This window comes from Bubalus kerabau, chromosome X, assembly GCF_029407905.1.
Source record: "Bubalus kerabau isolate K-KA32 ecotype Philippines breed swamp buffalo chromosome X, PCC_UOA_SB_1v2, whole genome shotgun sequence".
NCBI classification, from domain to species: Eukaryota; Metazoa; Chordata; class Mammalia; order Artiodactyla; family Bovidae; genus Bubalus; species Bubalus kerabau.
The window spans coordinates 66875781-66892029 of NC_073647.1; the positions used below are offsets into that span (position 1 = coordinate 66875781).

Genomic DNA, 16249 nt, shown 5'->3' on the forward strand with positions numbered 1-16249 from the left:
TATTTCCCAACTGTGGTGCCAGAGAAGACTCTCAAAAGTCCCTTGGACAGCCAGAAGATCAAACCAGTCAATCCTAAAATAAATCAACCCTTAATATTCATATGAAGGATTGATGGTGAAGATGAAGCTCTAATACTTTGGCCACGTGATGCAAAGAGTAGACTCATTGGAAAAGACCCTGATGCTGGGAAAGATTGAGAACATGAGGAGAAGACGGCGACAGAGGATAAGATGGTTGGATGTCATAACCTACTCAATAGACATGAGTTTGAGCAAACTCCAGGCGATTGTGAAGAACAGGGAAGCCTGGTGTGCTGCAGTCCATGAGGTCGCAAAACTTGGACACAACTAAGCAAATGAACAACATACTCCTGATGTGAATGTAAAACAGTAGTCATTGTGGAAAACAGCAAGGCTCAAAAAAATTCTTTAATATTAGAATTACCGTATGATCCAGCAATTTCACTTCTGTATATACATACCCAAAAGAATTGAAAGTAGTCTCAAAGAGATATGCGTACACCATGTTCTTAACAGTATTATTCACAACAGCTAAAACGTGGAGGCAACTTGTGTCCATCAACAGATTGAATGCATAAGCAAATGTGGAATACACATACAGTGAAATAGTATTCAGCCTTTAAAAGGAAGGAAATTCTGACATGCTACAACTGAGATGAAATTTGAAGATATTATGCTAAGTGAAACAAATAACTTGCAAAAAGGCAAATATGTACTGTATAATTCCATTTATAAGAGATACTTACAGTAATTGAAATTACAGAGATAGAAAGTAGAATGGTAGTTGCCAGAGCTGAGGGGAAGGGTGGTAAAGGGCATTATTGTTTAATGGGTATAGAGTTTCATTTTGCAAGTTATGAAGATAGATAGTGATGGCTACACAACATTATGAGGGTATTTAATAACATTGAACTGTATATTTATTGGTTAAGTTATTAAATATTATATGATTATATGTTTTTTAATTCGAAAAGTAAGGAGAGAACTATTACTTACTACTTTGCAAGTATCTTTAGAATGTATCTCTACTTCAAGGAAATTGCCCTGAAAATCAGAGCTGATACTTATAGGTGGAGTTTCTGCAAAAAAAAAAAAAAGTTTATGGAACACTAGTCAATGAGTTCATCCTCAAACGACTTGAGAGGTCCTAGATCAAAACATAAGTGAATAACTGAACATTCATATGTTTTGAGAAAAAAGTATGTTTAAGTATATATACCATGTTTACTTAATATTCTTTTTCATCTGACTTCTTCAATTAACTAAGTAGGTAGAATCATTTTAGATAAGAGGGCTTCTAGGACTTCCCCGGTGGTCCAATGGTTAAGACTCCATGCCCCCACTGCAGGGGGTTGTGAGTTCAATCCCTGGTCAGGGAACTAAGATCCCACATGCCACATGGTGCAGTCAAAGTATCTTTTAAAAAAGACGGCTCTAATGCACATTCAAAATACTGTGCTAAGAACTTCAGAAAAGAGGAAGATGCTGCCAAGGAGGTCACAAAATCCTTGGAAGTTTATGATATCCTTTGGTTACAGTCACAAATGATAAGAAAGCCTTCCTCAGTGATCAATGCAAAGAAATAGAGGAAAACAATAGAATGGGAAAGACTAGAGATCTCTTCAAGAAAATTAGAGATACCAAGGGAAAATTTCATGCAAAGATGGGCTCAATAAAGGGCAGAAATGTTATGGACCTAACAGAAGCAGAAGATATTGAGAAGAGGTGGCAAGAATACACAAAAGAACTGTACAAAAAAGATCTTTACAACCCAGATAATCACAATGGTGTGAACCTACAGCCAGACATCCTGGAGTGTGAAGTCAAGTGGGCCTTAGGAAGCATCACAATGAACAAAGCTAGTAGAGGTGATGGAATTCCAGTTGAGCTATTTCAAATCCTGAAAGATGATACTGTGAAAGTGCTGTCCTCAATATGCCAGGAAATTTGGAAAACTCAGCAGTGGCCACAGGACTGGAAAAGGTCAGTTTTCATTCCAATCCCAAAGAAAGGCAATCCCACAGAATGCTCAAACTACCCCACAATTGCACTCATCTCACATGCTAGTAAAGTAATACTCAAAATTCTGAAGCCAGGGTTCAACATTACATGAACCATGAACTTCCAGATGTTCAAGTGGGTTTTAGAAAAGGCAGAGGAACCAGAGATCAAATTGCCAACATTCACTGGATCATCAGAAAAACAAGAGAGTTCCGCAAAAAACATCTATTTCTGCTTTATTGACTATGCCAAAGCCTTTGACTGTGTGGACCACAACAAACTCTGGAAAATTCTGAAAGAGTTGGGAATACAAGACCACTTGACCTGCCTCTTGAGAAACCTGTATGCAGGTCAGGAAGCAACAGTTAGAACTGGACATGGAACAACAGACTGGTTCCAGATAGGAAAAAGACTATGTCAAGGCTGTATATTGTCACTCTGCTTATTTAACTTATATGCAGAGTACATCATGAGAAATGCTGGGCTGGATGAAGCACAAGCTGGAATCAAGATTGCCGAGAGAAATATCAATAACCTCACATATGTAGATGACACCACCCTTATGGCAGAAAGTGAAGAAGAACTAAAGAGCCTCTTGAAAGTCAAAGAGGAGAGTACAAAAGTTGGCTTAAAGCTCAACATTCAGAAAACTAAGATCATGGCATCTGGTCCCATCACTTCATGGGAAATAGATGGGGAAACAGTGGAAACAGTGTCAGACTTTATTTTTCTGGGCTCCAAAATCACTGCAGATGGTGATTGCAGCCATGAAATTAAAAGATGCTTACTCCTTGGAAGGAAAGTTATGACCAACCTAGACAGCATATTGAAAAGCAGAGACATTACTGTGCCAACAAAGGTCCGTCTTGTCAAGGCTACGGTTTTTCCAGTAGTCATGTATGGATGTGAGAGTTGAACTGTGAAGAAAGCTGGGCACCAAAGAATTGATGCTTTTGAGCTGTGGTGTTGGAGAAGACTCTTGAGAGTCCCTTGGACTGCAAGGAGATCCAACCAGTCCATTCTAAAGGAGATCAGTCCTGGGTGTTCTTTGGAAGGACTGATGTTGAAGCTGAAACTCTATTACTTTGGCCACCTGATGTGAAGAGCTGACTCATTTTTGAAAAGAACTTGATGATGGGAAAGATTGAAGGCAGGCGGAGGAGGGGGCAAGAGAAGGTGAGATGGTTGGATGGCATCACCAACTCCATTGAGATGAGTTTGAATAAACTCCAGGAGTTGGTGATGGACAGAGAGGCCTGGTGTGCTGTGGTCCATGGGGTCACGAAGAGTCAGACACAATTGAGCGACTGAACTGAACTGAACAATATGGATAAGATAAAGCATGTACTATAATTAACATGTCCATAAAGACAGTTCCAGTTAGTGTCTATCATACTGATGTAACTATCAGTAGAACACTCTTTCACTTTGGAAAGTGTCCCCCTTCAAACAATAAATTATATGGTCAACCCCAATCATGAGAGGAGAAAAAAATAGGTGTTTGATAGCTTGGAGGGTAAAATCATGTACATCTCATGGGAGAGGCTAATCTGAAAAGTCTCCATGAAGATGTATTTGAGTAGCCATCACAAAAGATAACTCTAAATGGATCATAGATCTAGTCTCTTAGTAACTGGAAAGTTTATAATACAATAATATTGTCTATAATCACTATGTTATGTATTAGTTCTCCAGAACTTATTTATCTACTAGATGCAAGTTTGTACCCTGAAACAACATCTCCCCAATTCCTCCACTCCCACTCTCTGATAATCACCATTCTACTCTGCTTTAGATTTTTTTTAATATTCCACATACAAGTGATATTGTACAATATTTGTATTTCTCTGCCTGACGTACCTCTCGGTAATGCCCTCAAGGTCCATCAGTGTTGTCACAAATGGCAAGACTTCTTCTTTCTTGTGACTGAAAAATACTGTTCTCACTACAAAAAAAAAAAAAAAAGATAATTATGTGATGTGATAGAGCTGTTAGCTAACTGGTGGTAATCATACTGTAATATATAAACAGACCAAAATGACATATTCTATACCTAAACTTACATAATATTATGTGTCAATTATATCTCAACAAAAAAATACATTTTAAAAGGTAGTAGGAAGAAAATTATAAAAATCATCTGCCATCCTGTTCTACCTCCTTCAGCACAATGATTCTCCAGCCACACCTGGGAAGAACTGCTCCTGGTGGACTATACATTCAGTAGTTTCCAAACTGCTCTTTCCTCTGTACTTAAGCTGTTGTCTTGCAGGAGAAATTGGCCTTTGAACACCTTCATGCTTGGAGAGAATAAAGGACTATTTTCCTAAAGTAGCAGACTGCAAGGGCCTAGCAGCCTTCAACACTGAGTAAAATGAAATCCATGTTTTCAGGGACCTATCAAAAGAGAGATGTTTTCTGGACTCAGGAATCAATTTTTTAAAATTCCTTTATCATTGCAATTGTAGAAAAAAACTAAGACAAGAAAATTTCAAAATAGAAAACAAACAAAATAGATCATAGACCTAAATGTAAAATGCAAAACCATAAAACTCAGAAGATAATATAAGAAAACATAGATGACACCGGGTATGACAATTACTTTTTAAATAAAACACCAAAAATGAGATTCAAGAAAGAAATAATTTATAGGCTGAACTTCATTAAAATCAACAACTTCTGTTCTGAAAAAGACAGTATCAAGAGAATTAGAAGACAGGTCACAGACTGGGAGAAAATATTTGCAAAAGACACATTTGATACAGGACCATTATCCAAAAAATACAAAGAACACTTAAAAGTTAACAATAAAAAAACCGACAACCCAATTTTAAAATGGGCAAAAGATCTGAACAGACACCTCATGAAAGAAGATATACAAAAAAAAAAAAAAAAAAAAAGAAAGAAGATATACAGATGGCAAATAAGTAAATGAAAAGATTCCCCACATCATATGTCATCATGGAAATGGAAATTAAGATAACTATAAGATACACTAAATACCTATTGGAATGGCCAAAATGCAGAACACCGGAACACAGGGAAAGGTGTGTTTTTCCCTGGAATTTTTATTCATTGATGGTAGGAATGAAACATGGTACAGACACTTTGGAAGACAGTTTGGCGGTTTCTTACAAAACTAAACATACTTTTATCAAATGATTCAGCAATCACACACTTTGGCACTTACCCAAAGGAGCTGAAAACATGTCTATGAAAGAACCAGTCCATGGATATTTATAGAAGTTTTATTCATACTTATCAAAGTTTGGGAGCAACAGAGGTGTCCTTCAGAAGGTGAATGGATAAATAAATTGTAATACATCCAGTTGTTGTTGTTGTTGTTCAGTCACTAAGTCACATCCAACTCTTTGCAACTCCATGGACTGCAGCACAACAGCCTCCCCTGTCCTTCACCATCTCCCAGAGTTTGCTCAAATTGGTGTCCATTGACACTGTGATGCTATCTATTTTATCCTCTGGCACCCTGCTCTCCCTTTGCCTGGTGTGAAAAGACGACTCATTTAGAAAAGACCCTGATGCTGGGAAAGACTGAAGGCAAAAGGTACATCCAGACAAAGGAATATTCACCCCTAAAACGAATGCGTTATCAAGAAACAAATACATAATTACTAAGTGAAAGAAGCCAATCTGAAAAGACTACATATTGTATAATCCTTGTGCATCCTCAGTTGTGTAAAACTCTGCAACACCTCTGGGCTTCTCTGTCCATTCTTCTCCAAGAATACTGGAGTGGGTTGCCATTTCCTTCTCGAGGGGATCTTCCTGACGCAGGGATTGAATCCACATTTCCTGCTTGGCAGGCAGAGCCACCAGGGAATCCTCTGTACGCATACTGTATGATTCAAACTACACAACATTTTGCCTAAGGCAAAATTAAAGACGATTAAAAAAAATCTGTGGTTTCTAGGGGTGAGAAAGAGGAATAGACAAAGCATAGAAGATTTTTAGGGCAGTGAATACATTATTTATGATTATTATAGTAACGGATATAGAGGTGTCCCAGGTGGCACAGTGGTGAAGAATCCAGCTGCCAATGCAGGAGACACAGGAGATGCAGGTTTGACCCCTGAGTCAGGAAGATTCCCTGGAGGAGGAAAAGGCAACCACCCGACCGGGTGGGCTACAGTCCACTGGGTCACAAAGAGTTGAACATGATTGAGGGACTGAGCACACACACAATAACAGATATGTGTCGCTATACTTGTCCAAACCCATAGAAATTTACAACGCTGTAAACTATGGCCTTTGGGTGAGTATCGTTTGTCAATGTAGGTTCATCATTCCTTAAAAAAAATTGTTATCATTCTGGGGTGTGATATTAATAATGGGGGAGGCTATGGAGGTACAGAACAGAGGAGAATATGAGAAATCTCTATACTTTACTGTCAATTATATTTTATACCTAAAACTATATGTAAAGTCCTTGGGCAATATAATGTACAGTATGGAGACAATTAATAATATTGCACTGCATATGAGAAAGATGCTGAGAGTAAGTCTTAAAAATTCTCATCACAAGAAAAAAATCGTGTAATTATGTATGGTGACAGATGTTAACTAGACTTATGGTGATCATTTTTCAACTAATACAAGTATCAAAAAATTGTGTTGTACACTTGAAAATAATGCTATATATCAATTATACATCAATGAAATAAAAATAAAGTTTTACATTTAAGATGGCATTTGAATAGAATATAGAAAGATATATATGATTTTGACCAGTAGAAATGAACTGTTGGAGAGATCAGGGCATACAAGGAGCAAAGCGAGGAATCAGGTAGACAGAAAAAATAGGGAGTCCAACATGATGGAACCACGTGGTAGTGGGGGAGGTGGTGCAGGGGGGAAGGGCATTAAAAGGGGAAGTCAAGGACCTGAGGGAGAACCTCTAGTCTTGGTTGTACCCAATCAGCTACATGTTAGCACCATCCTATATTTGCACAGGGCCAAACCTGGGAAACCTCAGCTGGTAAAGAATCAGCCTACAATACAGGACACCCCGGTTGGATTGCTGGGTGGGGCATATCCCCTGGAGAACGGATAGGCTACCCAGGCCAGTATTCCTAGGCTTCCCTGGTGGCTCAGACCGTAAAGAACCAGCCTGAAATGCAGGAGACCTGGGTTGGGAAGATCCTCTGGCGATGTGAACTCCCACTCCAGAATTCTTGCCTGGAGAATTCCACGAACAGAAGAGCCCATCAGGCTATAGTACATTGACCCAACTGAGCAACATTCACTTTCACTTTATCCAGAGAAAACACACTCCCTTCCCTGATTGGTCCTGGGCATAACCAATCAGGCACATGTTGACACCATCTGATATTTGCATAGGGACAAAGAACCTGCCTAAAATGCAGGAGACTTGCGTTCGATCCCTGGGTTGGGAAGATACCCTGGTGATGAGGACTCCCACTCCAGTATTCTTGCCTGGAGAATTCCATGAACACAACAGCCTGTCAGGGTATAACCCATGGGGTCCTAAAGATTTGGACACAACCGAGGAACTTTCTCTTTCATCAGGGAAAACACACCCCCTTCCCTTATTGGTCCTGGGTGTAACCAATCAGAAACATGCTAGCACCATCCCATATTTGCATTGGGCCGAACCTGGAAACCTCAGCAGGTAAAGCATCAGCCTACAATCAGGACATCCTGGTTGGATTCCTGGGTCGGGCATATTTCCTGGAGTAGGGATAGGCTACCTGTGCCAGTATTCCTAGGCTTCCCTGGTGGCTCAGACGGAAAGAAACTTCCTGAAATGGAGAGGTCCTGGGTTCGTCCTCTGGGCTGGGAAGATTCCCCTGGCGATGGGAACTCCAACTCCAGTATTCTTGCCTGGAAAATTTCATGAACAGGAAGAGCCTGTCAGGGTATAACGCATGGAGTCCTAAAGAGTTGGACACAAATGAGCAACGTTGACTCTCACTTTAACCAGAGAAAACACACTTCCTTCCCTTATTGGTCCTGGGTGCAACCAATCAGGCAGAGGCTTGCACCGTCCCATATTTGCATAAGGCCGAACCTGGGAAAGCTCAGCAGTTAAACCATTAACCGAAAATGCAGGACACCACGGTTGGATTCCTGGGTTGGGCATATCTCCTGGAGAAGGGATAGGCTACCTATGCCACTCTCCCTAGGCTTCCCTGGTGTGTCAATTGAGAACCTGCCAGAAATGCAGGAGTCCTGGGTTCAACCTCTTGGTTGGGAAGATCCCCAGGCAATGGGAACTCCCACTCCAGTATTCTTGCCTGGAGAATTCCATGAACACAAGAGCCTGTAGCCTATAATCCATGGGGTCCTAAAGAGTTGGACACAACTGGGGAACTTTCTCTTTCACGGGGGAAAACACACCCCTTTCCCTGATTGGACCTGGGTGCCACCAATCAGCACATGCTGGCACCATCCCATATTTGCAAAGGGCCGAAATGGGAAACCTCAGCGGGTAAAGTATCAGCCTACAATGCAGAACACCCCGGGTTGATTTCTGGGTCGGGCATATGCCCTGGAGAAGGGATAGGCTACCTGTGCCAGTATTCCTAGGCTTCCCGGGTGGCTCAGACAGAAAGAAACCGCCTGAAATGGAGAGGTCCTTGGTTTGTCCTCTGGGTTGGGAAGATCCCCTGGCGATGGGAACTCCCACTCCAGTATTCTTGCCTGGAGAATTCCATGAACACAAGAGCCTGTAGCCTATAATCCATGGGGTCCTAAAGAGTTGGACACAACTGCACAACGTTCACTCTCACTTTAGCCAGGGAAAACACACCCCCTTCCCTGACTGGTCCAGGGTGCAACCAATCAGGCACATGCTGGCACCATCCTATATTCGCATAGGGCCAAATCTGGGAAAATTAAGCAGGTAAAGCATCAGCCTACAATACAGGACACCCCAGTTGGCTTCCTGGGGCGGGCATATCCCCTGGAGAAGGGATAGGCTACCCAGGCCAGTATTCCTAGGCTTCCCTGGTGGCTCACATGGTAAAGAACCCGCCTAAAATGCAGGAGACCTGGGTTCAATCCCTGGGTTGGGAAGATCCCCTTTGAAGGGAACTCCCATTCCAGTATTCTTGCCTGGATAATTGCATGAACAGAAGAGCCTGAGAGGGTATAACCCATGGAGTCCTAAAGAGTTGAACACAACTGAACAACTTTCTCTTTCACCAGGGAAAACACACCCTCTTCCCTGATTGGTCCTGGCTATAACCAATCAGGCACATGCTAGCACCATCCCGTATTTGCATACAGCCAAACCTGGAAAACTCAGCAGGTAAAGCATCAGCCTACAATGTAGGACACCCCGGTTGGATTCCTGGTTCGGGCATATCCCCTGGAGAAGGGATAGGCTACCCAGGCCGGTATTCCTAGGCTTCCCTGGTGGTTCAGACGGTAAAAAACCCGCCTGCAATGCAGGAGACCTGGGTTCAATCCCTGGGTGGCGAATATCCCCTGGCGATGGGAACTCCCACTCAGTTTTCTTGCCTGGAGAATTCCAAGAACACAAGAGCCTCTCAGGCTATAATCCATGGAGTCCTAAAGAGTTGGACATAACTCTGCAAACTTCACTCACTTTATGCAGGGCAAACACACCCCCTTCCCTGATTGGTCCTGGGTGCCACCAATCAAGCACATGCTGGCACCATCGCTTATTTGCATAAGGCCAAACCTGGAAACCTCAGCAGATAAAGCATTAACCTACAATGCAGGACAATCGGGTAGGATGCATGGATCGGGCTATCCCCTGGAGAAGCGATAGCCTACCTATGCCAGTATTCCTAGGCTTCCCTGTTGACTCAGATGGAGAGAACCCGCCTGAAATGCAGGAGTCCTGGGTTCAACTTATGGGTTGGGAAGATCCCCAGGTGATAGGAACTCCCACTCCAGTATTCTTGCCTGGAGAATTCCATGAACACAAGAGTCTGTCAGGGTATACCCATGGGTTCCTAAAGAGTTGGACACAACTGTGCAACGTTCACTCTGACTTCAACCAAGGAAAACACACCCCCTTCCCTGATTGGTTGTGGGTGTAACCAGTCAGGCACATGCTAGCACCATCCCATATTTGCATACGGCCAAACCTGGAAACCTCAGCATGTAGAGCATCAGCCTACAATGCAGGACACCCCGGTTTGATTCCTGGGTCGGGCATATCCCCTGAAGAAGCGATAGGCTACCTATGCCAGTATTCCTAGGCTTCCCTGGTGGCTCAGATGGAAAGAAACTGCCTGTCATGCAGGAGTTCAGAGTTCAACCTCTGGGTTGGGAAGATCCCCTGGCAATGGGAACTCCCACTCTAGTATTTTTCCCTGGAGAATTCCATGAACACAAGAGCCTCTCAGGGTATAACGCATGGAATCCTAAAGAGTTGGACACAACTGAGCAATTTTCTCTCTCCTGGGGAAAACACACCTCCTTCCCTGATCGGTCCCGGGTGCCACCAATCAGGCACATGCTGACACCATCCCATATTTGCATAGGGCCGAAATGGGAAACTTCTTTGGGTAAAGCATCAGCCTACAATGCAGGACACCCTGGTTGGATTCCTGGGTTTGGCATATCCCCTGAAAAGTGATAGGCTACCCAGGCCACTATTCCTAGGCTTCCTTAGTAGCTCAGACAGTAAAGAATCCGCCTGCAATGCAGGAGACCTGGGCTCGATCCCTGGGTTGTGAAGATCCCCTGAAATGGGAACTCCCACTCCACTATTCTTGCCTGGAGAATTCCATGAACAGAAGAGCCTGTCAGGCTGTAATCCATAGGGTCCTAAAGAGTTGCACACAAGTGCGCAACCTTCACTGTCACTTTACCCAGGGAAAACACACCCCCATCTCTGATTGGCCCTGGGTGTAACCAATCAGGCACATGCTGGCACCATCCCAAATTCGCATAGGGCCATCCCTGGAAACCTCAGCATGTAAAGCATCAGCCTACAATGCAGGACACCCGGGTGGGATGCCTGGGTCAGGCATATCCCCTGGAGAAGCGATAGGCCACCTATGACAGTATTCCTAGGCTTTCCTTGTGATTCAGATGGAGAAAACCCGCCTGAAATGCAGGAGTCCTGGATACGACCTCTGGGTTGGGAAGATCCCCAGGTGATGGTAATTCCCACTCCAGTATTCTTGCCTGGAGAATTCCATGAACAAAAGAGCCTGTCAGGGTATACCCATGGGTTCCTAAAGAATTGGACACAACTGCGCAACGTTCACGCTCACTTTAACAAGGGAAAACACACCCCCTTCACTGATTGGTCCTGGGTGTACCCAATCAGGCACATGCTGGCACCATCCCATATTTGCATACAGCCAAACCTGGAAACCTCAGCAAGTAGAGCATCAGCCTACAATGCAGGACACCCCGGTTTGATTCCTGGGTTGGGCATATTGCCTGGAGAAGGGATAGGCTCCCCTGGTGGCTCAGACGGAAAGAAACCGCCTGAAACGCAGGAGTCCAGGGTTCAACCTCTGGGTTGGGAAGATCCCCTGGCGACGGGAATTCCCTCTCCAGTCTTCATCCCTGGAGCATTCCATGAACACAAGAGCCTCTCAGGCTATAACACATGGAGTCCTATAGAGTTGGACACAACTGAGCAACTTTCTCTTTCACAGGGGAAAACACACCACCTTCCCTGATTGGTCCTGGGTGCCCCCAATCAGGCACATGCTGCCACCATCTCATATTTGCATAGGGCCGAAATGGGAAGCCTTAGGGGTAAAGCATCAGCCTACAATGCAGGACACCCGGTTGGATTCCTGGGCCAGGTATATCCCCTGGAGAAGGGATAGGCTACCCAGGCCAGTATTCCTCCCATAAACCATGGAGTCCTAAAGAGTTGGACACAACTAAGCAAGTTTCTCTTTTGCCAGGGAAAACACACCCCCATCCCTGATTGGTCCTGGGTGTAACCGCCATCCCTGCTTGGTCCTGGGTGTAACCAATCAGGCACATGCTAGCACCATCCCATATTTGCATAGGGCCAAACCTGGAAACTGCAGCAGTTAGAGCATCAGCCTACAATGCAGGCCATCCCTGTTGGATCCCTGGGTCAGGCATACCCGTGGAGAAGGGATAGGCTACCTGTGCCAGTATTCCTAGGCTTTCCTGGTGGCTCAGATGGTAAAGAACCCGCCTAAAATGCAGGAGACCTGAGTTCGATCCCTGGGTTGGGAAGATCCCCTTGCGATGGGAACTCCCACTCCAGTATTCTTGCCTGGAGCATTCCATGAACACAAGAGCCTGTCAGGGTATACCCATGGGTTCCTCAAGAGTTGGATACAACTGCGCAACGTTCACCCTCACTTTAACCCGGGAAAACACACCCCCTTCCCTGATTGGTCTTCGGTGTAACCACCCTGATTGGTCTTCAGTGTAACCAATCAGGCAAATGCTAGCACCATCCCATATTTGCATAGGGCCAAACCTGGAAACCTCAGCAGGTAAAGCGTCAGCCTACAATGCAGGTTGGATTCCTGGGTTGGGCATATCCCCTGGAGAAGCGATAGGCTACCTATGCCAGTATTTCTTGGCTTCCCTGGTGGCTTAGATGGAAAGAAACCGCCTGAAATGCAGGAGTCCTGAGTTCGACCTCTGGGTTGGGAAGATACCCTGCGATGGGAACTCCCACTCCAGTATTCTTGCCTGGAGAATTTCATGAACACAAGAGCCTCTCAGGGTATAACCCATGGAATCCTAAAGAGCTGGACACAAGTGTGCAACTTTCTCTTTCATCAGGGAAAACACACCCCCTTCCCTGATTGGTCCTGAGTGCCACCAATCAGGCACATGCTGCCACCATCTCATATTTGCATAGGGTCGAAATGGGCAACCTCAGCGGGTAAAGCATCAGACTACAATGCAGGACACCCCGGTTTGGATTCCTGGGTCGGGCATATCCCCTGGAGAAGGGATAGGCTACCCAGACCAGTATTCCTAAGCTTTCCTGGTGGCTCAGATGGACCACCTGAAAGGAGAGGTCCTGGGTTCATCCTCTGGGTTGGGAAGATCCCCTGGCGATGGGAACTCAAATACTCAAGTATTCTTGCCTGGAGAATTCCATGAACACAAGAGCCTGTCAGGCTATATAACCCATGGGGTCTTCAAGAGTTGGACACAACTGCGCAACGTTCACTCACTTTAACCAGGGAAAACACACCCCCTTCCCTGATTGGTCCTGGGTGTAACCAATCAGGCACATGGTGACACCATCCCATATTCGCATAGGGCCAAACCTGGGAAAATTCAGCAAGTAAAGCATTAGCCTACAATGCAGGACACCCCAGTTGGATTCCTGGGTCAGGCATATCCCCTGAGAAGGGATACGCTACCCAGGCCAGTATTCCTAGGCTTCCCGGGTGGCTCAGACGGTAAAGAACCGGCCTAAAATGCAGGAGACCTGGGTTCGATCCCTGGTTTGGGAAGATCCCCTTGTGATGGGAACTCCCACTGCAGAATTCTTGCCTGGAGAATTCCATGAACAGAAGGGCCTGTCAGGCTATAATCCATGGGGTCATAAAGAATTGGATACAACTGAGCAACTTTCACTTTCAGTTTCACCAGGGAAAACACACCCTCTTCCCTGATTGGTCGGTCCTGGGTGTAACCAATCAGGCACATGCTCGCACCATCCAATATTTGCATAGGGCCTAACCTGGGGAAACACACACCCCTTGCTCGAGTACTCCTGTGTAACCAATCAGAGGCATGTAAGTACTGTCACCTATTTTGCATAGGGCATAACCAATCAGGCTCCAGGGTGTGGAGACCAAAGGTATAAAGAAAGAAAGCCAGAATAACTTCGGTTTCGTTCGAGGTTACAGCTGTTCTGAGTAATAAGGGTTAGTTTTCACTGGAGCCGCCCTTTGGGGTGTTCGTGATGTGAGCTGCCAGTGGAGATCCCTTTGATGTGAGCTGTCACCGGAGCTGTCCATAGCTTGAGTTGTCACTAACTGGCACTTGTCTTTCCCTTAGGTCCAGCTGTTAGTAACTGGCACTGTTCCTAGGTCAAACTGCCCCTAAGGTGAGGTGTCAGTAATCAGTTCTGTTCCTAGTTCAAGTTGTCAATGTGCAAACTTAACTGCCTGTGTTCAGTTGTGTCTTTGAGTCTATGCAATCCTATAGATGGTAGCTCGCCACACTCCTATATCCGTGGGATTTTCCAGGCAAGAATACTTGAGTGGGTGATATGCTCTCCACTAGGGGTTCTTCTGGACCCAGAGCTAGAACCCACGCCTCATGTTTTTCTGTGTGTGTGTGCATTGCAGGCGGATTGTTTATCACTGGCACTACCTGAGTACCCGGGAAGAAATTATAACTGCTGTAAGTAGTTTTCACTAACAATATGACTTGTTGCATGCTTAATAAAATCTTGTTTGTTTGAGCTGCATGTTATCCTTGATTCCAAACTTGCTCTAGTCTGCAGTATGAGAATGGCCTAAGAACAAATTGCTAAGTTACGTTGTGTTCATCTTGTGGCCAGCCCTGAATAACAAGGTAAAGAATCAGAACTTGATTCTCTAGACATTAGGAAGGAACAAAAGTTTTTTCAGCAGAAAGTGGGGGCTTACCAGTAAAGAATCTGCCTACAATGTAGGAGACACAGGAGATAGGGGTTCGATCCCTGGGTTGGGGAGATCTGGAGGAGGAAATGGAAACCAGTATTCTTGCCTGGACGATTCCTTGGACAGAAGACTGGGGGATCAAAGGGTCAGACACAACTGAAGCAACCAAGCATACACACACTTTCAGCCTAGATGTGGTGTAGAAAGGTGATTGCCTTACCTTTTCACCTCCACCATGCAACAAGTAAAGATAGTAGTTCTATTATATAAATTAGCTCTGCAGACAGACAAACTTTGGGCCAGTTTCTTACTACTGTTGGGCACTTCTGAGGCATCTTCAGGTACTGGTTAAATGTTTGATTCCTCAAAGAAAAGGGAAAAGAAAGTGAAGTCGCTCAGTAGTGTCCGACTCTTTGCGACCCCATGGACTGTGTTTACCAGGTTCCTTCGTCCATAGGAATTTTCAGGCAAGAGTACTGGAGTGGCTTGCCGTTTCCATCTCCAGGGTATCTTCCCCACCCAGGGATCAAACCCAGGTCTCCTGCATTGCAGGCAGATGCTTACCATCTGAGCTACCAGGGAAGTCCTCCTCAAGGAAGACTGAGCTTAATTTCCTATCTCTGCTATTATCTGTATTCTTTTTGCTGGACTGAGTTACTTTAAGGGTACTCTATACTCAAAATTTTAAAACAGTATAGTAGTAAAGGGAGTGATTTGTGGACTAATGTAAAATCACTAGTCTACAGCTGTGTAACCTAGATCAAGAAATATAAGTACTCCAAGGCTATCTCCTCATCTGTAAAATAATATTAAGAGTGCATATGTGCTCAGTTGTGTCTGACCCTTTGGCCTGCCAGGGTCCTCTGTGGGATTCTCTACACAAGAATACTGAAGAGGGTTGCCATTTCCAAGAGATCTTGCTGACGCAGCAATCAGATCTGCGTCTCCTGCATTGACAGGCAGATTTACCATGGAGCTACCTAGGAAGCCCATCAGTAAGAGTACCCAACATTACATAGTTCTCGTGGGTATTATATTAGCAAGGGCTTAAAACATAGTAAGTTCTAATAAGCAGTTCTTACAATTTGTATACAGATTTTAGTGGATTTTTCAGAGTAGCAGATACAACATCATCTCTTTGAGAAAATATTTTCAGCAGGGAGCAGGGGCCATCAGACAAAGGAACTTCTCATTCATTCATTCATTCATTCAAAGTTGAAGCCTTTATAAAAATCTTTTACCCTGAAATTCTTCAGGGACAACAGAGAATGTATTTTGCTTCTCCGTCTTTGGCAAGCTAACCATGTCTGTGATTCATTAGAGTCACAGGAATGACTGAAATATTTTGGTTTCTGTCTCAGTGGAAAGAAATATATTTCCTCTTTCCAGTGTAAAACACATATTTTTCTTCTTTTAAAAATCCTGTTAGATTATACTTGATAGTCATTAGTAACCATCAGAGGTGCCACACTTGGCTGAAATATTCATAAACCACAAAATTCTACACTGAAGGTTTAATATGACTCCATCCTTGAATCGTATTCCAGGAAAGCATCTTACAGGTGTCTCAGCACTGCCAAGGACTCAGTAGGACTATTCCTTCACTCCCACAGGGCTCTCACATCTACTTAGTACCGTTTAATATTGTC

General features: G+C 44.2%; 1 long non-coding RNA gene across 5 annotated transcripts in view; it reads right to left on the reverse strand.

The window, feature by feature from the left end:
- Positions 1–16249, reverse strand: part of LOC129639789 (uncharacterized) — a 104573-nt gene that overhangs the window by 32948 nt on the left and 55376 nt on the right. The window contains exons 4-6 of one of the 5 annotated variants that reach the window (XR_008708604.1): positions 7752–7884; positions 3883–3967; positions 1018–1100 (exon numbers count right to left, since the gene is read on the reverse strand). This is a non-coding gene — a long non-coding RNA (uncharacterized LOC129639789). Of the gene's footprint in view, positions 1–473; positions 1101–3882; positions 3968–4931; positions 5525–7751; positions 7885–16249 lie in introns of those variants that run through there. The other 4 variants (XR_008708602.1, XR_008708605.1, XR_008708606.1 and 1 more) reach the window with 4 other exon arrangements.